Source organism: Lampetra fluviatilis, chromosome 16 (genome assembly GCF_964198595.1).
Source record: "Lampetra fluviatilis chromosome 16, kcLamFluv1.1, whole genome shotgun sequence".
Classification (NCBI taxonomy): domain Eukaryota; kingdom Metazoa; phylum Chordata; class Hyperoartia; order Petromyzontiformes; family Petromyzontidae; genus Lampetra; species Lampetra fluviatilis.
In genome coordinates this window covers 12,123,452-12,148,258 of record NC_136290.1, presented here as the reverse complement: position 1 = coordinate 12,148,258, position 24,807 = coordinate 12,123,452, and the positions used below count along the sequence as shown (strand labels likewise).

The following is a 24,807-nucleotide window of genomic DNA, read 5'->3' as shown; positions in this document are numbered from 1 at the left end:
ATGGCGTGGTGGAGGGCATAGACTCCTAGCCAGCGAGGCTTCAGCTCCCTCATTGTAATTTAGACAAAGGTTCACCCGGTCTGTACGACGGTCTGCCACTGACTTTAATGTATATATAGAGAGGCTATTTAAATGAATGCATTATCATATGCATTGACAGTGCTGATTTTTGCACACCGATATGGCTCCCACTTGAAGTTGATTTGAACTCGGGTCGTAGTGCAACATGCTAACTGCTGCGCGACCGCTAACCCCATGCACACACGCACGCGCTTGCATATGAAGACAAAGTACCGTCCCGTATAACATTTAACAGACCGCTGGGGTAAGTGTGCGTGGGTAAACAAATACAAATATCCCCCGTATAGCCTTAACAGACTGTTGGGGCAAGAGCCAGAACGACACACGACGGGTGGGTGGCCAGAACTACGCCCGGCCGCCTTTGTCTCCCCGGTGCTGATGTTTGCACACCGCACCCGGTTAGTCATTTAAGGCTGAGTCGACAAGTGGAGCCCCAGGACCGGTTCGTATATGCGCCACTGTTTTTGACCGTGAGCGGGAATCGAACTCGGGTCGCCGGGTTCGTAGCACAGCACAAACCGCTGAGTTTACCGACTGCCAGCAAACACTCAAGCCACCCACACTTCCTGCTCGCATGCACAATCCTGCATACTAAATTCATTATGGAGTTTATCATCATCATAATCGTTGTAATTTTATTTACGATGTCTTCGGAGTCAGTGGCTGTCGGCATGAGTTTCTGCTAACTCGGCACTCTGCTGGCCAGAGTAAACACCGGGGAATAAAAAGGCAACATCACAACTTGACAGAACTTGACAGAACGCATGGGCGAAGTGTTCCAGTTTGGATGATGACGATGTAGAGATTGGCATCGCCGATTAGCAGGGTTTGGCTACGTACGGTGCGAAAGAAGTTCAACATGAGTACATATCAAGGCCGTAGCCATGGAGTGAACATTGGGGGGGACCAAATCTTCCAGGGTGTCTGGGGGTCCCAACCCAGAAAAATATCTAAAATATAAAAAAATTGACTAACACATGGGATGGACTTTTCATTTATTTTTTTACAATAATGTATAATAGTGTATTGTATTACATTGCTCTGTTTTAACTTTTTTTAAACCATTTCTTGTGTCATTGTATGTAATGGCAGAGATTAGGGATTAATAAAGTACAACCATATCCACAATCATATAAACAGAAATCTATGCATTGATTTATATGAAGGCAAGTCCAGATATTGTGGCCAAGGTTTAGCAAATTGTTGTTTTTATTTACATAGCATAGCAATTGTTTTCCGATATAGCAATATATTGGGGGGGGGACATTTTGAGCATATTTGAATATTGGGGGGGGGATGTGTGTCCCCCCCCCCCACAATATATATGATCATTACGGCCTTGGTACATATACGTACACGTGCAGAGTGACATCGGCTACGCTTTCGCCGACGATCTGGCGAATCGCAACGATTGGTGAACAAGCGACTGACCGGGCCCGGCAGGCGAAATGTGGAAGAACAAAAACAGTCCAGCTGCCAACACGTGGACACGGAGGAGAGTGCAAAAGTGAAAATGGTTGGAGTACAATCTTGACTTAAAGTTTTCGTGACTGCAGGAATTCATATTATTTGGGTCTTTCTGTAAAGTCACGTAGATAGGTTCAAATTAATACAAATAAAATTAACAAAAAACGACGACGTTTCGATCACAACACAAGCGATCGATGAAAAAAAAACTACGAAACGTCGTAGTTTTTGGTTTATTTTATTTTTATTAATTTGAACCTATCTCCGTGACTTTACAGAAAGACCCAAAGAATATGCTTGGAGTAAACTAATTAGCCATACACGAGCACTAAACCTAACAAACTAGTCAACCAGACCAGAGTCTAACCCTCATAAACTAGACAACCAGTACGGTATTAGATGTTTGCCCAACCCTAATCACTAAAAAACAACTACAGACACGAGCACTGCACACAACCACACCTCGACCTACCAATTTCCAGCTAACTAGCACTAACTAGCCTTAGCCCTAACCATACTAGCCAACACACACGCTCATACTACCCCAACCACGAACAACACCCGTAGCCAACCGGACCTTAGCACTACCCCGAACCACACTAGCCCAAGTAGCTCTAACAACCACTAGCCATACTCTTAGGTTTTTCGGTAAAGTCACGGAGGAAAAAAATAATAAATAATATAATTGAAAAATAATAGAAATAAAATAATAAATCACGACGTTTCAGAGGCAACACAAGTCTCCGTCATCAGGTGGGACCGTCACAGCTAGATTTACTGTCTCATTTACTGTCTCAAATCTAGCTGTGACGGTCCCACCTGATGACGGAGACTTGTGTTGCCCCCGAAACGTCGTGATTTATTATTTTATTTCTATTATTTTTCAATTATATTATTTATTTTTTACCTACATGACTTTACCGAAAAACCTAAGAGTATGAATCCTTGCAGTCACAAAAGCTTCAAATCTAGAACCACTAGCCAATCAACGCCTATCCCTGACCCTACCCCTGCCCCTAACCCCGCCTCTCCCCCCTCTCGGACCCCCCCAGCCCCGCCTCATCCTTTGTTCGCGTGACCACGTGTGGCGACGACGTTGTTTAGAGCGCCGCCATCTGGAGTCAATGACTGAAGGAATTTCTCAGCCTTTAAACGATTCCAGAGTCTTCGGCTTCACGAATCGATTCCTCTTCTCCTTCCCATTGCACTGCGCACTCGGATAGAGGAGAATGTCGTCATCCTAGTGGTGGTCGTGCTTAGAGGCGAGTACTTTCATGAGTAATTGAACTCGCTTGAAGCTTTAGCATTCACGTGTTTCATCATTCGCGTGACCCACGTCGTCCTTGCAAAAGAAGTTCTTCCATGCGTCTCGTTGGGCTTAAACCATCTCCTGGCTAAGGGGGCGTCCATAAATGACGTCACGCGATTTTGGACGATTTCTGACCCCCCCCCCTAGTCACACGGCGTCACAAAGCTCTGCCCCCCCCCAAATTTGTTTTAACATGCCTCAGATCGCTTTAAACTATTGCCATTGTAGTGCGTATTTAATGTGGCGCTGCACTCTGATGTTGTATAGGAGAAAACATTTATTAAAAAGTCAATTTAATTAAGTAGAACGTGTTGTCTATATTTATTTAAAGTTGCGCATTTTGATGTGACGTCACATTTCTCAACCAAACCCCCCCCTCGTCACACATCGTCACAAATGTCTGAACCCCCCCCCCCCCCAGGTGCGTGACGTCATTTATGGACGGCCCCTAAGGGAACAAAACAAAACCCCACGTAACATGAACTACCTTGTGACAGCATCGCATGGCGCTTGAGAAACGTGACACGGGTTTTTTGGCAAGGAACCGGTCCAGGTATCATCACCGATGTGAGTCGTGCCAGGGAATGTGCATACCTCGGATAAACGCGTCTCAGCGCCCAGTGCGCTAACGACCGTGGCAGATTGTAACGGTATACGGTGTTGTACAATAATACCCATTTGTGTCTCTCTCTCTCCGTGGCTGTGTTTGTCTCTCTCTCTCTGTGTCTCTCTCCGTCTCTGTGTTTGTCTCTCTCTCTGTGTCTCTCTCCGTGTCTGTGTTTGTCTCTCTCTCTCTCTGTGTGTGTCTCTCTTGTGTTGCAATCCAAACGTCGTGTTCTATTATTTATTTTATTTTTAATTTCTACGCGACTTTACCGAAAGAACCAAAGAGTCATACCCATCGACTTACGTTTCCCCCTTTTTTACGTCGTTTCGCCAATACGTCGTCAATGTATTAAAGCGCTACCTGATGTGTTGCGTCGCCTCGACCCCACACACCCGCGTCTCCGAAACGGTCGTCCGTGCCGCGTCTCGTTATCCGTCGCCTCTCAGCCCTCCACCGCCACCACCTGCTCCTGTAAACCGCTTCGATGTACGTCGCAACTTTTCGCGAACGCGTTCCCGACACAACAAAAACCGGCGTTGTTACTCTTCTTCGAAACGAGGGAGAAGAACCATGCGCACGCCTTTCCATTGAGTGACCCTTTTCCAAAAGTGCGCCCTTGTCATCGGGAGTAGGGGCCGTCCATAAATGACGTCACGCACCTGGGGGGGGGGGGGGTCAGACACTTGTGACGATGTGTGACGAGGGGGGGGGGGGTTGAGAAATGCGCAACTTTAAATAACTATAGACAACACGTTCTACTTAATTAAATATACTTTTTAATAAATGTTTTCTCCTACAACATCTGAGTGCAGCGCCACATCATATTTGAGGGAGGGGGGTCTGACTTTTTGTGACGCCGTGTGACGAGGGGGGGGGGTCAAAAATCGTCCAAAATCGCGTGACGTCATTCATGGACGGCCCGTACTAAACGAGCGATCACAACGTTACGTTTCGATCCACGCAGCCCTGTCTTTTTTGTGTCCCCACGTTTTGGGCAACGCTTTTACCAATTTTGCCCGCTTTAACTCGAGGCTACGCCCCGAAAAGCAACACGGAACGTTATCCCGAAGTTTTCGCTCGCACGTTTGATCAAATTTCAAACACGTTATCCGTGGCCTAAGCTGGAAAGTGTTGAATAGATATCAATAAATAAATAAATAAAACTATCCCTTATACGTGCCAGCCATGCACACATTGACTAAACATAGGCGATCTACAATCGACTTGTTAACCGATAAGTCGTTAAAGTCCCATCACTGACTTGTTTACCCCGCACGCAACCGCGATGCGTGAGCACATGGTTTAAACATTTGAAAAAACACCCCCCCCACCATCCTCTCCTCCGCGTGTTTTCTTTCTTCGAGGTTATTTCTTTTCACAACGAAGGGAATTTCCTGAACCCTCTCCCTCCCTCCCTCTCGTCTCGCGCTACGGCCAAACAAACCGCAGCAAGCGAGAGTCGCGCGGTGCGCGCGCGCGCGCGCCTCGTGTCACGCGCCCAGCGGCGGTGTCAATTCCACTGCTGGATGATGACCAACTCTCTGCTACGCCGTGTGGGGTCGTTTGGCCCAACTCTGGGGGTTCACCACTTCCTCGGTGGGGCTGCAGGGTTCTCTGCGCGTACAACGACGACACGATGGTGAAAGTTGGTGCTGTTTGTTCAGCGCCCATGTAAATATACGGCCTGTTTCGCCGTGTTATGGCGCAATAGCGGTTGTTATTGCCATCGTAACAGGAACTTACTTGCACATTGGATTTGCATGGTTGGTGGCGTACGGTGCGAAAGAAGTTCGACATACGTACATACTCGGTGTGGCTCCCCTGACGAAGATTCCAGCAAGTGGAGCTAAACGTCGGACATTATGCCCAACAACATGCCGTATAACTGCAATACATATATGTATTTACGTCATTATTAAGTAAATAAAATAAACTTTCAGCCGGAACACTTCGGAATGCTGTTCCTGGAATTATTTTGGCACGCCACATCCATCTTGGCTTATTTTGCTTTTTTTCCAAATAATACATCTGTTTAATAGGATGTGAGCAATATAGGGTACAATAATATAGGATTATTACGAATCTTGATTTGAAGCTTTTGTGACTGCAGGAATCCATACTCCTTGGTTCTTTCGGATAAAGTCACGTGGGTAGAAATAAAATAAATAAATCACGACGTTTCGATCGCAAAACAAGCAAACGTCATCAGGCGGAGCTGATACAGCAGGAGGGTCGTTTGTATTGCGATCGAAACGTCGTGATTTATTTTATTTTATTTCTACCTACGTGACTTTACCGAAAGAACCAAAGAGTATTATTATGGATGGCGTAGCCCGGACTGTAGTGGTAGTGCCTTAGGCCAATTGAACCTCGTGGCGGTACCCCGTGGTATCCATAGTGCCCCGGCTCTCGTAATAATGTCCGTGATGCAGTCACTGGTAGTCTGTTGATGGTCGGCGATGCGGCAATCGACTCATCTCGACGAGCTGTACACGGTGCACTATTCAGAGTCGCAATTTTTGATGACGATTTGTTTATGCTGATGTTTGGCGTTTCAACCCCAGTCGCGGAGCGAAGTACACCCCTGGGAAAAACTGTCCCAGAAATAAAATGTTTAATTGCCTCGCCCGTTTTGTGTTATTTGGTGCCCCGGGGTAACTGCCATAAGGATCAATTCTCCCTTCTCCACGCCAACCTAGCAGCGTGAATATCTGAGAATATCGAGTGAGAAATTAAGCCCCCACTATGTTGATTATTATTTGATTCACGTTGACGTTTTAAAGACATGCGGGCAACGCATGCTCACACTTTATCATCATTGTGAAGTATTTTTTTTATAAAGTCGTTTGTTGTCCCTCCCCCACCGCACCTCCGATTATCACGGCTGGCAGACGTACGGCGCGAAAGAAATGCAACGTAATAATTGTGCGTGTGTTTTTGTTGTTGTTGGAAGTCATTGTTTGACGACGGCTTTGTTCGCCCGTGCCCGCGTTTAAACAACAGCACCGCGGGCGGCTTTTCCCCGACTTTTCCACCACGCGTGATGAGCCGCACGGGGCCACATCGGAACGGCAGCGTTCACGCTTTGTTTGGTTGTTTTAAACCCTGCTGCCGGCGGCGGCGGGGTCGAGGGGGGAGGTGTTTTGTACCTCATTAAGTCAACATCGCCCTTCCATTATTTTCTAGAAACACAACAGCGAGACGCGAAGAGGGGAAATGTTTGCGCAATTATGTAATTGGCGCATTTATCGTCGTCGGTCATGCTCTATCCACTGCTGGATGAAGGCCACCCCAGGCCGATGCATGCTGGATAATCTAGCTCCTGCACAGAGCTGATTTAAACACATTCCTGCGGAGGGAGCTGGTAGGAACGTTGGGTTGCTCGGTCAATGGCCAGCGTCAACGGCGGCGTGGTGTATTCCGCAAATATGGCCGACTGTGAGGGCGGGCACAAGCCAGCGTGAGTAGGTTAAACGTTGAGTTTTATAAGGGCACCACGGGGTGACCAGCCCCTCCCCATCCAGCCCCACCCCTCCCACCCCCCTCGGCCCCACCCAGCTCCTCCCCACCCAGCCCCACCCCTCCCACCCCCCACCCAGCCCCACCCCACCCTCCCCACCCCGCCCCTCCCCACCCTCCCCTCCCCACCCAGCCCCTCCCCACCCAGCCCCTCCCTGCACGACGGACACAATAATCCCCTGTGGGCTGGTGTAACCAGGAGGTTCCTACCAGTATCACTCCATCTCTTTGGTGCACGTACTCTCGCGTTTCCCTCCTTTGGCTGTAATTCTGCCATCAGTCTCGACCGCCGGCTTTTCTTAGCGATGGCGTCTCTCTGATTTTAGTTTAATTTCTGGCTCATGCGCCCCCCTTCTTGCTGCCTCACGTCTCCCCAGATACATGCCCACCACTCACACGACGCCTGGCACGAACCGCATATTTAACACTCACCACCCGCCAGACACACTCGGCAGACACTCACCGCTCACCCGTCTCACCAGGCACTCACAATGAAGACCAGACACTCACTACTCCGATTAGCACGGTTGGCTACGTACGGTGTGAAAGAGGTTCAACGTACGTACTCATACTTGACGCTCACCGCTGAGTGTCATCTTCCTCCAGCTACTGATTTCTCTCCTCTTCCTTCCACACGAGCTGCCACCATCACCACCACCGACCGCCCCTATCTCCCCAATACAGTTCACTGTGACCCCCCCTCACCAACCTCTCTCAAACACAGTAGGCGATTGTTGTTGGCGATAGAAGGCAGAGTGATTGCCGTTATCTCATCATCTCGCCACCGCCACCACCATCATCATCATCTCTCTGTGAGCGCCTTCACTTTCTCGTGGGCATGCGTGACTGGAAGTTCGACATCCGTGGAGAGAGATCGGATTTCACGAGTCGGAGTGACTTGCTTCTGTCCAAGAGGACGGGTCTGGGTGTGAGTCTTGCGGTAGGTGACTGGTGGGTGTGGAGCGTGAGCGGTGTTCGTGGGGAGTGTGCGGCAGAGTGACTTGCTACTGTCCAGAGGATGGGGCTGAGTGTGTCTGGTGAGGGATGGGTATCAGGTGAGTGGTGAGAGGTTGGTGAGTCACGTAGGGATGGCCAGGAGATGACGGTGCAGCAAGTGGGTCTGTGACCCCGTGTGTACAGCGGACCTGAATGTTATCCACACTTAGAGGTTTTGGGGGTTTCTCCTTTGACCCCAGAAAATAAACGTGAACTTATTTAATAAATAAAATCGCTTTAACATCCCAATGCAAGGACTCTCCCCTCCCAAACAAAAACATTCTCCAGACTCCGTGAGGCGTCTCTGAATTCACAGGATTACATTTTACCCGATTTTATATTTGCGTATGGTGTTAATAAAGTTATACAAAATGGTCACACACACACACACACGCGCACACCGGATTACAAGACGCCCCGCAACATTTGATCGAACATACAGGGGGGAGGGGGGGGGGTGCGTGTCTTGCATTCCATGGAATACGGTATTTTATTACCCTCCTTCACCAACCGGGGTGGTGAAGTATGGTCAAACAATCCGCATGACCCCTCCCTCCCCCATCGCCACGGTGTGTATGCAGGGCCCTCATCCAGTGGTGACCGCAGAAGGGCCGTCCCTACGAATCGTGACCCACGCTGTCGGTACTGGGGGTGGGATGGGCGATCGTTACGTGGAGTGTGAGAGTCGGCGGCGAGTGGTTACCAAATAAGGATGGTTATCTGGACGTCGAAAGCAGGATGGGCAGTTCGTGATTCTGTGTAACCCTCAACCCACCCCCACCCCCTGTACACACACACACGAAAAACACAGTTTGTTGAGCCTCTGGGTCACCGTGTTCTAATCGTGGAAAGATGCCAATGATCTCACAAATATGCAGACAATTGTGGTGAAAGCGGTTGGCATCAGCCAGTGCATTAATTTCATCGCAGTGGGATACATTCTTAAGGCTTGCAACTTTAACCCCCCCCCCCCCCAAAAAAAAAATTGAGCACACGCATCGCATTAACTTCGGATGTCCACTTAATGCGGCTGGCTGCATTCCAGCTCCGAGATATAAAACGAAATCGTTCTGAATGCCACGCGGCGAACTTAATGTCTGATCCCTTCTCAATCGGTCTTCGGTGAGTAAATGGTGAAAGGCAGAGGCCCAGCCCTGGCATCGTTTGCTGGCGTCGTTGCTTGTGGAATGGCCGCCTCCACTGAGTGGCGGGCTGGTGGTGGCCAGAGCAGCAACGTCTGGAGCAGTGGCCTCTCGCTCGTCGTGTGGCCCAGCGACCGCTCGGCCGATGCCAACATTGCCGAGGCCCACACAGCCACCCCCCCCCCCCGCCACCGACCCCTGCTGACAAAACGCATTCCCGAATCTCTCTAAATGCTAGTTATACAAAATTATTAATGTTTCCGGAATATAAAACAACGTTTAGTTTTTTAAACGCAGCTATAAAGTTTTTTTTCTTTCAGGAGGGGCATTTACATCTTAGGGTTAGGGCAGTTTAATCAGGGTAGTTTATCAAGCCTGTATATTTGGAGTTTGTATGTTCTGCCGGTGGTCGCATGGATTTTTCTCCGGGTCCTCCGGGTTTTCCCTCCACACATTTAGAACCCTCACCACGTACGTACAGCGGATTGACAAAATACCTTGGTTAATGTTTTGCTTAAAGATATTTTTTTTGCTTACAAGCTCAGAGTTCTATACTTGACACCGTCCACCCGATTTCCCTAGTGGCGTATCTGCATGCACGTTGACTTGCTTTTGCAGCCCGGGTCTCCCTCGAAAACGAAACAGGGATTGTTTGGCAAAATGTCTTGAAATAAATCGATTTTAATGTGGAGTAAAAAAATATCTGCCAAAATTGTGTGCGGGAAAAAGTGTAACGCCCCCTGGTGTATGGATTGAAGAGGTCACTTGGTTCTGTGAGCATTGGTAATTTTTTTTTTATGGAACCGATGAGGTCTATTAATGACGAAACCGGTTCACAGTTGTCTATCACCGCGTCACTGCTGCTTCCCGTCGGTGGGTCACATTATCTCCAATTTGTTTATGATGGTGACCGAAGACAAGACGACGCAACGCTGCAGTTCTTCAGGAACTGTTGGTTGGTACTTGCACAATGCACACACGCGGCATGATTCTTTTTGCTTACACGTGTTTGTGTATTGTTTGAAACTCGTCGATTATTTGTTTTATTTCGGCCGGCACTATTATTTTTCTTCTTCCTGTTGGGGATTTCTCGTCATTTACAGATTTGATCGGGCAGTAGTTCTGCAATAACTTCTTCCGCGGGTTTTTTTTTGGTCTGTTAACTATGCTTCTGCATCATTGCCAACGCAGCATCATCTTCATCAAGTTTAATTTAGTTCTACCTGATGACGGTTGCTTGTGTTGCAATCGAAACGTCGTATTCTATTATTTAATTTATTTTCTTTCCACGTGACTTTACCGAAAGAACCAAAGAGTAATTCCTGCAGTCACGAAAGCTTCAAATCAAGTTTAATTTTGGAGCAGAGTGCTACAACAAAGACAAAGGCACCCCGCATAGCCTCGAACAGACTTTTGGGGCAAGTGCTGTTCGCGAGCACCTATGAAGGTTGGAGCATTGCACGAGGGGGTTGGTCAGCGCCACACCCGACCGCCTTTGTATCCCCATTGGAGATGTTTACACACCGCACCATGCACTAATTTGAGGCTGAGTCCACCTAGGGGAGGTCCAGGACCGACATATACACACGGGCGTACACACACAATATGGTCTGTATCCGAAACGCCTAAAAATTCCAGGAAGCTGAAACATTGGACCGTTGGGTGTGAGCATGCAGGGAAGGGTGTGTGGTCACGGGGTGGGGTCGTGTGGGATGTGGGGGGTGTGGTACGTGTGTCCAGTTCGATTCCCACTCACGGCTGACACCAGTGATGGTTATTTCAAACGGTCCTGGGCGTCCCCTAGGTCGACTCAGCCTCAAATGGGTACAGTACCTGGTGTGGTGTGTAAACATCGCAACTGGGGAGACAAAGGCGGTCGGGCGTGGTGCCGGTCACCCAACCCCTCGTGTGCCGTGCCGGCCTTCATAGGTGTTCGCTAACAGCCCTTGTCCCAACAGTCTGTTATGGCTATGCGGGGCATCTTTGTCTTTGGTGGGGGGGGGGGATAGGGAATTTGGGCTGGCAACGCACCCAACATGTATGCTCGGTGTCAATACAGTTATAAAAGATGGTCTCACACAGACAGACACTTGGGATGATAAGACGCACCTCTATATTCAGCTGTACAATATTGGGGTGGCGGGGGGCAGTGGAGTGCCTCTTAGAATCCGAAAAATACGGATTTATATATATTGGTTTGGGGGAGTGGGTGTGTGGGGGGCGAAAAGAGAGACGGGGGAGATAGGGTGGTGAGGAAGTTCGTGGTGGTGTTTGGGTAGATTGGTGGAGGGTGTGTGGGTGAGTGAGTGTGTGATTGTGGGGGGGTGTGGGTGTGTGTGTGTGGGGTGAGGGTGTGTGTGTTAGGTGTGTGGGTGGGTGAGGGTATGTGTGGTTGGTGTGGGTGAGTGTGTGTGGGGTGTGTGTGTGTGTGTGGCGTGTGTGAGTGTGGGGGTGTGGTTGGGTGTGTGTGGGGTGAGGGTGTGTGTGTTGGGTGTGTGGAGGGGTGGGTGAGGGTGTGTGTGGGGTGTGAGTGAGGGTGTGTGTGGTTGGTGTGTGTGAGTGTGTGTGGGGTGTGTGTAAGTGTGGGGGGCGTGGGTGGGTGTGTGGGGGGTGCTGGTGTGTGTGTGTGGGGTGAGGGTGTGTTGGTTGGGTGTATGGGTGGGTGAGGGTGTGTGTGGTGTGTGGATGAGTGAGTGTGTGTGGGGTTTGGATGAGTGTGTGTGGGGGGTGTGGTTGTTGAAAAGTTTCGGAGGCGGGGAGGAAAGGGGTTGGGCCTCGTGTGTTTCAAGTGACCCCCCCCCTACTTCTCTATCCGATTCGCCACTTCCAAAAAAGGCCAACAAAGTCAAAGAGGCTGTCTGGTGGTGGTGGCGTGTAAAGCTACGTGGCACAGGAGTCGGAGCCATTCATTCCCTGTTCACATTGGGGGGCGTCCTCTGATTCCCCACATTATTTAACATCATCTTTGACCACGTAGTTCGAGAAGCTTTCCATGGAATTTACATCTGCTACAGATACAACGGAAGGCTGATCGATGCTCGAGTGCGTTCGAGGGATGGTTCCTTATTGGTCAACCATCTTATGTATGCTGATGATTTGGTGATTGCTGCTCACTCAGAGGAGGAGTTGGAGGCGCTGCTGCTGAACCTGGAATATGCCACTAAGAGATGGGGTCTTTCCATCAGTCACACCAAAACTAAGCACCTGCCTGGGTATTTTGTGCCACCAAACACTCCACCTTCTCAGCTCCCCATTTGGTGATGGAGCAGTTGTGGAGTGAGTGGATAGTTTCCCATATCTGTGCAGTGTGCTTATGACCAGCTCCGGTCTGACAGCAGAAATCTCACTCCGAATCAGTCAGGCGGCATTATCTTTCATCGGCTGCGCGATGCTGTGTGGAAGCTACCTGGTATGTCGCTCCGCATGAAGCTTTGGGTCTGCTTGGCCAGTCATGCCCTCCCCTCTCTTTGCTTGTGTAACGTGGACCCCTCTAATGGAACATCTACGCCGGTTAGAAGCATTCAGGCTGGCATGCCTACGAGCCATCCTGTGTTTAACCAAGCTGGATTGTGTGAGGAGCTCACAAATCCTTGAAAGATCTGGACACATTCCCATCAGTGAGCTCCTTCGGCCTTGCCCAGCTACCGCATGCCCAAGCAGCTTCTGTGTGGCTGCATAGTGGGGGCTAAACGGGCACGAAATGAGCTGGAGAAGAGATGGTGCGATGCGGTATGTGGAGCTGAGTGGACTTGATGAAGACTGGTACCAGCGGTGTCAAGATCGGCCTCTGTGGAGGAGGTTCGTGAAGGACGCTGCTACTGGGCTGTTGGAAACAATCGCTCTCCAGCAACAACGGAGGGTAGAGGAGCGACGCTCACAACAACGAGCAGAGCGCCGGGCGTCTAAAACGCAGCAAGTTGACACAGTGGGGGGAACAGCTGGTGCATCTACCGGTCATCTCAGTCAGCCAACCCATTGGCATCTGCTCTGTCCTGAGACATCTTGTCGGCGAGCCTTCGACACTTCACGTGGCCTCAAAGTGCACCTGGCCTGGCACAGGCGCCGCGGTGACGTCACTGTCACTAAGTGGCGAATGGCGGGTATCGGTATTGGGGGTAACTCTATGTTAACTGAACCTAAGCGGGCACACACACACACAAGACAAATATCCCCCGTAAAGCCTTAACAGACTGTTGGGGCAAGTGCTGTTAGCGAGCACCTATGAAGGCCGGCACGGCACACGAGGGGGTGGTTGACCAGCACCACGCCCGGCCGCCTTTGTCTCCAAGGTTGTGATGTTTACGAATCGCACCAGGTACTCATTTGAGGCTGAGTCGGCGTAGGGAAGGCCCAGGACCGGTTCAGATAATCGTTACTGGTGTTGACCAAGAGCGAGAATCTAACTCGGGTCGCCGGGTTCGTAACCCAACCAGCACGCTCCCCGCTACACTCTCCAATATAAATGCAGTCAGGACTCGAACTCGGCTTGCTGAGTTAATAGCGCAGTGCGCGAACCGCTGCGCCACCGCTCCCTACTAAGATAAACACGCACGCCTGAACGAAAGCACGAAGAGCCACACCCCAGGATACCCAGCTTGGTCTAATATATACAATATAGATTTATAGATTTCTGCCACGGCTTCCAAGGAGAAGACCTAAACCCAGATGGTGGTGGTGATGAGGCTGTCGTAAATAGGGGGGAATTGGGAGGTTGCGTGCCAAACTTTGGCACAGCTGCGAGGTCTTAGAAGGAAGGAAGCGATAGCTGTGCTGTGGGTTGTGTTGTCATCACGACCGCGGGGCTAATCGATTTTTTTTGTAAGTCAACACAGTATTTGGTGACACTGCTGCGTTGGCAGCGGCGCACAGGGACAAGAAACAATAATCGAAGGACCGTTGCCAGAAACGTAGGATATGATATATTTTCATTTTTAAGGCCACAGTGAAATTATTTAGGTAATTGATTACTCTGCCAATTATCGGTTCGACTACTTGACTAATGAGAACGCGAACAATAGTTGGGGTGAAATAAAAAATGTCTCGCCACCATGCGTTCCCACGTGTGGCGCTGGACGGGAGGTGGTGGGCGGGCATTAGTGACGTCACCTCAATCACGTGGCTCGCAGGAGATGATGGTGGGGGGGGGGTCCCGCCTTCGCAAGGCATGCTGTCGGGACGGCCGCTAACTCTTAAAGAGGGGCCCCGGTTTCATCGACCACAAAGTAATCGATTGTAATCTATAGACAAATGGATCTGGATCGAGAGGACTCACTGACCACTATCGTTTGAAGAACAAGCTAAACCCACTCATGCCGTGGGGGGGTGGGGGAGGGGTGTCTCATTGAGACCGACTCTCCTAAAAGCCACTGGCAAAGCCGGTCACTTTGTTTCTCGATCACAATCAGCAATCTTAGCTGCGGGGAAGGGGCCACGGGGGTGTGGCGCTCACTGGCTGCTGAATTCCCACCTCCTCACAATCAGATACCCCCCCACCCACCAAAGCCCCCCCCCCTCCTCCACGCTGTCAAACACAGCCCCCATTGGCCGAGTTGAATAAAAAAGAGAGATATCGGCCAGAGGGAGAGTTGCGCTTCGGAGGATGGATGGATGGATGATGGGGTTGGGGACATCCACGCGGGGTGGCTCGGTGTGGATTGGTTGCGGGGAAGGGAATGGGAGGCGGGGGAGAGCTGGAGGAGAGAGGGGGGCGGTGGAAGGATGTGGGGGGAGAGGCTGGGGGATGGTTGTTGGGTGCGTTGTTGTTGCACGATATAAAGACAAGGCGAGGGTGGGTGGGGGGAGAGGAAAGGAGAGAAGGAGCGAGAGCGAGGATTTGGGCTGAGACTGCCCAGCAACGTTCCTTTAACCCCCCCGCCCCGCACCATCTCCGAGTCGATCGAGGTTCGTCGCCACTCCACAGTCCGCTCGCACTACCGTCCGACGCGCCGAGCCACCGCCAGCATCAGCACAGAGTCGGGTGAACGAAGCCGGGGGTCCGTGAACGCCCAGTCGGTTACGTGCGTGAGTGCGCGCCTTGCAGACAATAGACCCAGATAGACGCAGAGAGACAGACGGGAGTAGACAATCAATACCGTGCACGACTGCTGCTGCTGCTGCTGCACAGGGCGGAGCCGATCGGCCCACGACAATCACCAGAGCAAGAAGCACGTAAGTTGAGCTCCGGTTACGCGTCCGCCCGTGCGTTTTTCATCATCGCGGTTCAATATGATCTCATCGTCATCATTATCATCAGCAGCCACGGTCAATGCACTGCTGGATGAAGGCCTCCCCCTTAGCCGTCTCTCACGATCCTCCCGCTGGGGATGAATCCGCGTCGCCACTTGCACAACGGGCCGATTCCATCGCGCCATCTGCGCGGTGCGAGATCCTTTCGGATGCTTTCAATGACTGGGTTACCTCTACCGCTATGATTCTTGACTGTCGGCCATCATTCCGTCTTGTTTCGTCTATACACGGTATATATACTATACAAACACACACAAAGGACACAGATTCCTGGTGCAGCCTTACACGGGGATGTCGAGAGCAAGCGCTGTTCGCGAGCGCACGTTAAGGTTGTCACGACGCACGGCGGAGCGGTGTCGGCCAGCGCCACGCCCCAACCGTCTTTGTCTTCCCGCTATCGTCGTTTTCTTTTTTTCTTGACACGGCGCACCACTAAAGGTACGTTCACACTTTAAAGGCTGGGTTCAGCCAAAGAAGGCCCGGCACTGCTTGCAGATAACATGCGCCACTGATGTTGCCCGGGGCCTGGAATCGAACGCAGGTCCGCCCGGGGTTCGGAGCACAGGGCGTCACGCACGCTGTCGGGACTGTTATAATCATTTCCCGCAACACAAAGATTCGCAAACTCGCAGGGCTCGTGTCCCACACCCACCGCATGCGCATCCCCACATTTGCCAGTGTTCTGCGTTGGAATACTAATGAAGCCGTCGCACGCTACACGCGCCGGATGATTGGTCAAACACGGACGGATTCCGCTCTGCGTTCAAATGAAGACGTCTTGGCGCGTACGCGTGCCGAGTACGCGTGATCAGTTGCGGCTGTGTGGTGCGTGCGAGTCGTGTGGTACGTGTGTGGCGTGTGGTACGTGTGAGCTGTGTGGTACGTGTGGGTCGTGTGGTGCGTGTGAGCCGTGTGTGTCTGTGGAGTCGCTGGGTGACACGGTGCTACGAACCTGTGCCCGCCTGAGTTGGATTCCCGGCCCCGGCTTGTTTGTATAACCAGCGACGAATGTGATACTCTTATCAGCACCGGTTCAGCGCCTGTCCCCTATGTCGGCTCAGCCTTAAACGACGACCGGGTTACGTTCTGTCCAGATTAGAATTGAAAAGACAAAGGTGTCCTGGCGTGGGTGCTGGGGTGGGGGTGCCCTTGGCCACACCACCCCCTCGTGTGCCATGCCAGCTTTAATAGGTGCTCGCTAACAACACCTTTTCAAACGCTACAGACTTTTATATATGGTGGTGGACGTTCGTCCTTGAATGTTCATAGTAATGTTTACCCACGCATCGAGCATCTTTACAATCTGATCCGAACGAGATCGAAAGTGGAATTTAACCCGCAGCATTCTCCCTTTGCTGGTGGGTGAGGAGGGGCTGGGCTGCGTTCCACACACTTTAACTAAAACTAAACTCTATTTTTTTTTTACCAGGTAAGGCCCACTGAGCTACATACAGTAGCTCTGTTTCAGACACGACCTGGCCACAAATGACAGCTCAACGACGAAGGGGCTAATCACGTGGAAATTTATAGCAGCCAAATACTCTAAATATTCTAAATGTGTGGAAGGAAAAACCGGAGGATCCGGAGAAAGATTCCACGCGGGAAGGAAAAAAAACATACAAACTCCAAACATAGAGCAGGCGTCAGGGTCAGGATCGAACTCACGGCCATCTGTATCACAGGCAGGGATATATCTTGATATAGGCAGGGGGGCGAACAATGGATTTCACACTACCCCGCTAAAAGTCTCTGTATATAGGGAAGTACAAGCCAATGCTTCGCGGTAATTATCGTTACCGTGTCCTTTTGACTGGTTAAAATACCATCTATTGTAATGTATAGAGTAGTCACGAATCAATCCACTGCTGGATGAAGCCCTCCACACGGTCTGTCGGTCAGTGCGGAGTGGTGAACACTGGTAGCTTAGAAGTACAGTGCAATACAACAATGTATGTATCCGTTCTGCCCTCTGCTGCCCAGCACGGAGCTCTGCAGCCCTGTGACGAACACTGTTCAGGCTCAACGACTGCTTAGCCTTTGAGAACTTATGAGGTTGTGGCATTTTTGTCTTCGGCACGAATACGAACGGCCTTCATTCACCCACAAAAGCCGCACCGCGCGGAGTCACAAGACACTTTCAGGAGCAAGGGGTGGCGGGGTGTTGGGGGGATATTTTCTGTAACAGCCCCGGACAGCTCCCGCTGAAATGAAAACCTGGTCCTGCTACCGTTGGAATGTTTGGGCCAGTTCCGTTATGAAAACAAAACCCAGCACGGATCCATAGCGGGGTTGTTGTTACACTCAATCAGGCTTGCAGGCCTTGAGTAGGTCCTCATGCAGCAGTGGATTGACGAACTACTATTTTAATTTGACCAGGTATCGCCCACTGAGCTGGACACAAATGATAGCTCAAACAAGTGGCTTATCACGTGGTAATTTATAACAGGAGCCAAATACTCTGAACGCACGGCGATTCTAAATGTGGAGGGGAAAATCCGGAGGAGAAAAATCCACGCGACCACGATGAAAGAGACAGGGTCGGAATCGAACCCATGACCTCCTGCATACCAGGCGAAGTAGTTAACGTCTCGTCACAGCGGCGGCGTTGTATATGTACGTGTGCATTGTTGGTGTTGTTAATAGTAATCGTACCACTTGTACGTGCTGACTTGAGGCTGTCTGAAAATTTGACCCAGACGCGTAAACCACACGGGGGACTATCGGGCACCAGCATACCCGGCAAAAAACACTTCCCACATCCTTATTAGGGCTTAATGCGTCCGCAGCTGATACGAACGCGTGAGCCATTTCGCGTACTATCGAATGCTAGCTGCCTGTTTACATTAGCGCCAGTTTGTTCTCTCTCTCTTCCTGGGGTTGCTGTAATTTTTAAAAAAAATTGAGGGGGGGGGGTCCGAGAAAGTCGGCCCCTGCCGCGGTTTGTTCAGCCTGCAGAGAAATATTTACGAAGCAGTTTGGGGCGTCCTCACCCAGAAAAAAAAATTGGCTTAAAGAGACTTTCATAAATTAGCGTCCTGACAACAGGAAACAGATGTCGACACGTTATTAACTGCGCTCCGTGGAAATTTGTGGAAGAAGTTCCTGCCCTCCCTCGCCTCGACTGCTTGCGTGCTCCCCCCCCCACCACTTCTTGTTAAACACATCGTCTTCCATTTTCGTATCTTCACGTCGCATTGAAAAACATTAATTTGTAAGAGTTTATTCGCATTGCCAGCTGCGGTGGGGAAGCCATTCCCCGCAACTTAACGTCCTCCACGTGTGTACGTTGAGTAGGTACGTTGAACTTCTTCTAGATTTTTGGATTTTTCTGGTAATTAACAAAAAAGTGGCCAACAATTGTGCCCAAAATTCAGCTTTCCAATCCTTTCATAAAATTAAAATGTACATCGGTCGCTCAGTCCCGATCACCCGGAGTAGTTTCTACGCACTGCGGCCTACGGCTGAAATTAAAGACCGTGCACAGCGTTTAAGAATTGAATACACGATCCCAACTTCGATGACTACATTTCAGTCAACTTTCGTCGAGTGACAGTCAGCTGCCAGCTATTGGGCTGTTAAACACTATCATGACCCTCGCAGCGATCGCAACTGAAATCAATACAGAATACGCTCTCAGCACGTGACCATACGTCACCACCGCTAGTCAAAGCGACGTCGGTATAGTTATGGGTCGGGGTGCGGTGTGGCATGACCTTTCCGCGACATCGCCAGCCGCTAACGTTATCCGCAGGCCTAGAATCGAACTCGGGTCACCGGGTTCACAACGCAGTGAACTATTGTTACACCTATAGCGTGTGGCGGTGTGGGGGGGATGTTGCTTTCGTGACCGTACTTCACCATGATGCTGGCTCGTGCGGCCCGGTGAAGTTGTGGATGGTGAGGGGCGGTGTGGTTCAGATGGCTCGTCCTTTGTCCGCGGTTAACCGGGATTCGAACAAGGTTTCACCGGGATGATCGTGCAGCTTAACCGTTGTCCCCCGCCTCCCCCTCGACCGAATAACTCCTTACACAAATCCGGCGTTCCCCCATATTAGGAGTCACCTCTCTGAGCTGGTAAAAACCGGTGTTGACTCTGTGCCGAAATGATGGCGATTTTCTTGGAAATCCATCGGGGCCCAGAACTCAAAAAGACATTTTAGTTGCTCTTTTTCTGGGAGGCACAGACGGGGGCATCTTTCATCGCCAAAATAAAACGTCGGTGCTGCGTTCGCGCGTGCGGGTTTTTGTCCCTGGACCTGCCAACAGCGGCGACGAGAATCGCGTGCACGCATGCCTGTCTGGTCTTTTGTGAATTTCGCAGTCATCTTCGTCTGTTCATCATCATTGTACGTCAATTAATGAATCATTGTCATCATCTATCCATCGTCCCACTACTCATCATCAAATATCAAACGTGTGTTTAGCATTATTGTCACCATCATCAGCCGATTAGCATGGTTGGCTACGTATTGTGCGAAAGAAGTTCCACATGCAGACATACATCTGTTCATCATCAATTATCTATTGACCATCGCCATCAGGCTTTAGATCTTCCCCCATGGGTGCCACTCCAATGCCCGCGTCTCGGTCACCTTCCCCCCTCCACTCTGCCTGCGCGCCACGAGGCCCACCCATCACATCACAACCTCCTGTTCACCATTGCACACCAACAACGACTTCCCCTGCTACATTGAATTCCCAATCACCAAGCTGCTTAACCCTATCCTCCATCCTGCCCACGTTTACCTCCATCCCCATCTCAACCACCGCCTCCTCCTCTTCCAGATTGCATCTGCAGCATTCTGCCTTGCTTACATGTGTACGCCACACTCTTCCAAGTTGTTTACCCCATTACGGCAAAGCCAGAGAGAGATAAGTACCGTACAGTTTGCTACTCAAAAAGCTGCGAGGTCGAGACGGATCAAGAAAAAGGGAGAGAAAGATCGGGAACGGAGTTTTGACAGCTAGCGATAAACAATTGCCAAAGTGGACATTAAAAAAATATAGCTAGCCTCAAGACCCAGAGGGACTGGGCGTAGTTCCAAAGCCGGCATGCGCATAGTCGTGGGTTTTATTTTTATTATTTTACAAGAAACCTTTTTTCTGTTTCCTTTCTGCTTCTACATTTGATTCGGGATAATGAGCGAGCAGAAACGGAGGGGGGAGTGGGGGGAAGGTTGGGCGGGGGGATGGTGGGGTCAGCCTGCTGTGTGGTGTGGGTAGACACGGCGACCCCATGAGACTGGGCGTGGTGCTACGAGCAGAGGGAGAGAGAGAGAGCAATAAGACGAGAGATGGCTCAAGGTCCCTGCGCTCTATAAAGATTATTTATCTTAAGATCCGCTGGGATTTGTGCTCGGGAACAAAAATAAAAAGGGGGCCATGTGATGGTTACGAATCGTCTTGGTGAAGAACCCTCGCAAAGGGGCTTCCAAGATCCAAGTTTTGTGACCAAACCCCCCACCGCCCCGCTCCCTGCTCTCTCCCTGTTTGGCGAATCTCACACGCGAAATTCAATCCGCTCCGCACCGCACACGCCGGATAGTTGGCAGGCGCTCTCCCGACGTGACGCAGAGAGCTCCGATACGAATTAAGCGAGGGACGTTTGTACGTTCCGTTCGGATCGGACGATGAGTTCCGGTGCCTCTGGCTGAGCGCCTGATGGTGTTCTACCAAATGCGAACCTTCTCATGAGACGATCAGCGTGGTTGGCTGCGTACATTTACAGCCCTTTGTCAACTGACTCCTGGACTAAGGCCTACCGATCCACACCGTGTTGGTTGTAAGCGGTTGCTTGACCATACTTCACCATGCCTGTCAGTGTGGTTGGGTAAAGGGAGGACGAAGATTGGTTGAGATTGAATTTGTCTGCCAGATGTTAGCCGTGGCCCAAGAATTGAAACCAGGTTATCAGGTTAATTGTCACGCTGCGCTAACCAGTTACACCACCTCTTAGAGGGGATAGAGACAGATACAATTTGGCAGAAATAAAGGTGGGTGACTTGACTCTTCAATGTCTTCATCAGTGGTGGCAATTGGCAATCAACAACCCAAGTGGAAGCGTAGGGGCCCCAAGACATGCAAAGGAGCGCAGATTCACGAATCAAATATCAGCTCGGATTCTTATATGTATATCTGATAAAACGTTCATCATTCTAATACCGTTATTAAAAATAACTTTCAAATAAATTAGTCTCAGCTAAAAAATATAAATGTTTGAAGTCACATGATGCAACCAAACGAAACGTCCTGCTTGGGGTCCTCAATGGGCTGACGCCACCGCTGATTATCATGAATAGCTGTGATCAATCCACTGCTGGGTGAAGGACACCCCACGCCGTCGCTCATCCCTTTCCGGATTAGCAACGCCTCGATCGAATGTCGTTGCTGCGCTCGGGCTGAATCTCACCGCTTCACAAACCCAAACGACTCGGGTCGCCGGGTTCGTGGCGCGGTGCAGTCACCACCGCTCGCCAAGCCCCATCACCTCGCTTGGCCTGGGAAGGAAGCGCCTCCACCTCTTGCTGCTGCTGCTCCTCCCGCCACTGCTCGGTGGTGGTGGCGGTGCCCCCGGGGAGCGAAGGCGGCCAGTGAGAGGGGACAGGAAGGGGAGGGTCCTCCCTGGAGGTCCCCCTCCCCCCCCACCCGATCACATGCTGCGTGTGTCCCCGTCAGCACTTTCACACGGCAGGGCCTCCCTCCTCCCACGACACCACGGGTGTGGGATGAGGGCATGCGGATGGGAGGAGAGATTGATGATCGGGCCCTGATCCCACCCGTGGTGTGACTGGAGGAGAGAGGATGATGATGATGATGATGTTGGTGGTGATGTTGATGATTGACAATGAATAATCACATGATGATGATTTTCTAAATTTAAAATTATCCACAAAATGTACCCTATTGGGTAAAGCCACATATGAATATTGTTCCCAACTGGCAGACTATATCCGTCTGTGAAACTGTATAAAAATGCTGTGAATACCAAATGTGTTAGAGTAATTAGTATTCATGCATTATTAGGTGGTTGCGTGTAATAGATTATGACTAATGGTTGATGATGGTTGATGTCAGTATGATGATGATTGATGATGGTAATTGATGATGGATGACATTAGATGGTTTGTCGTGATCGATGATTATGATGAACTGTTGGTTGATAACGATAGAAGATTATCATAATGGAAAATGATGATAGTTTATTGATGCATGATGATTGTGGCTGATGGACAGATAAAGATCGATAGTTGATGATGATTACTTGCGGCGTTATTTAGAACAAAATAAAAACGTGTTCGTTCATAAGCTTGGCAATCTCAACAATCGGATCATCTGACTCCCAGTTTTCAGTGGAAATCCAGAGCAGCACGGTTGACTGTTGAACTTTTCCTCTACATATACTCAATCCCTGCAACGAGACAAAAACGTGGAATTTGCACCGCTATCACAGCGAAGGCAGGGGGAAGAGGGGCCTACACACTTAAAATTATAGCTTTCAACCACATTCCCGCATAAATCAATGCATCCTCATTTGCATAGGCGGCACATCTTATCAACAGCATACCAGACAAGAACGGAAATAACATTTGCTGTAGGACAGCCCGGGTAAACGAATGACCAAACTTGTAGCCGAGTGGTCGATTATTCACTGCCCGCATTTTTCTCTACCAATCGCGATGACCTTGGAGAAAGTTGGTTGTCTGCAATGTTATGGTAATATTTTTCCACCGGCGATGAAAAACGGTCCTCTTATGGATGTAGTGTGCGTGTAAATGTATATTTGTGGATGGGGGGGGAGGAGGTAGCAGTTAGCGCTGCAAACCCGGCGACCCGAGTTCCATGAATGTTTGAACCGGTCCTGGGCCTCCCCCCTAGGTCTACTCAGCCACAGTGCACAGCTGCTTGCTATAGGATACTGTGGGGCTACGTGGTGGGCAGCAGAGGGCAGCACAGCAAAGTCTCCGTTGCTGGCTTGAGCGGGAATCGAACACGGGTCGCCTGGTTCGAAGCGCGGTGCGCGAGCCCACTGCACCACCGCTGTAACAAAGACAAAGACCCCCCGTAAAGCCTTAACAGACTGTAGGGGCAAGTGCTGTTAGCGAGCACCTATAAAGGCCGGCACGGCACACGAGGGGAGGGGTGGCCAGCACCACGCCCGGCCGCCTTTGTCTCCCCCATGGCGATGTTTTTTTTCACACAACACCAGGTACTCATTTTGAGGCTGACTCGACTTAGGGGAGGCCCAGAACTGGTTCAGACATCATCGTCACCGGCGTTGGCCGCGAGCGGGAATTGAACTCGGGTGGCCGGGGTCGTAGCGCAGCGCGCTAACCGCTACACCGCCGCTCCACAGCACACAACACGCGCACACGTGTACACACACGCGCACACGTGTACACACACGCGCACACGTGTACACACACGTACTCTCACGGTCGCTGCATGAAAAGAAGTTCAGGTGGGGTCGTGGGAATGCGGGCGGTAGGGCCGTGTAAGCCGCTGACTCCCCACACCCCAAACCTGTGCTCACGTCAGACAATTTTTTTTTTAACAAACCCACTGGGGCACACAGCCTGGCAATGGTGCTGTGAGCACGGGGGGGGGGGGGCGTGTAGGGGGCAAGGTAGGGCAAGAGAGAGAGTGGAGGGAGCCGTCGTAGGCGGTGACACAGACCAGCGGTCGCTAATTTGGCGAGCGCCCGTTGAAGCGAATCGTGGGAGGTTGCTCTCTGCACGGGCCATGGGAAACAGCGGGGATGGAGACCACGAGTTGCTTCTCAGACCGCCACCTCCGCCGCCGCCACTCCCTCTTCACCACATCGGGTTTCTTCCCCCTTTAATCCCCTTTGTCATTCCCCAACCCCAAAATGATAATCCCCGTTGGGCAATCGGCATCGCGTCACGGGACGGACGTCGCCTTTGGATTTCGAGCGGTGCAGTGCGTGGTGTCTGAGTGTGAGGATGTCCCGAACATCCTCTACACAAGCAACCCACACCCCGACGTGTTAGGGAGCAGCCCACGGAAGTGGATATCACAGAGCTACCTCCCGAGTTCCCCTCTGCTGACCTCTGCTCCACGCGGTGACCTCTGACCGACCTCCATGTCCTGGCCCCAGGGGGATACTCACTAAGGGTGCAGGCTGTGCAACTGCATGGGGGCCCCACGGGTCACAGGGGGCCCTGATGCCGGACTATGAAGGGGAGGGGGAGGACAGAGGGGGGGCCCATTTAATTCCTAACACAGGAAGAAGAGCCATTAACCAACAACGCTTCACATGCGTGTATTTTGTTCCCCCTTTTGAGCGGCGTTATTGATGAACGCGTTGAGTTTCAGTTATTTGTGTTTGCGCCAGGGCCCATGCCAACCGCGCCGCGCCACTGCGTGTGGTCCCGTCAAATAATAATCTTCGTGGTTGCTCCGCTCGACTACTGGACATGAAC

General features: G+C 50.9%; 1 protein-coding gene across 1 annotated transcript in view; it reads left to right on the top strand.

Annotated features, from left to right (window-relative positions):
* The first annotated feature begins 14,857 nt into the window (after positions 1 to 14,857).
* LOC144936547 (uncharacterized) overlaps positions 14,858 to 24,807 on the top strand; it is a 76,279-nt gene continuing 66,329 nt past the window's right edge. The window contains exon 1 of the mRNA XM_078863738.1: positions 14,858 to 15,289. The gene's annotated coding sequence lies outside the window, so the exon portion shown is untranslated. The remainder of the gene's footprint in view (positions 15,290 to 24,807) is intronic.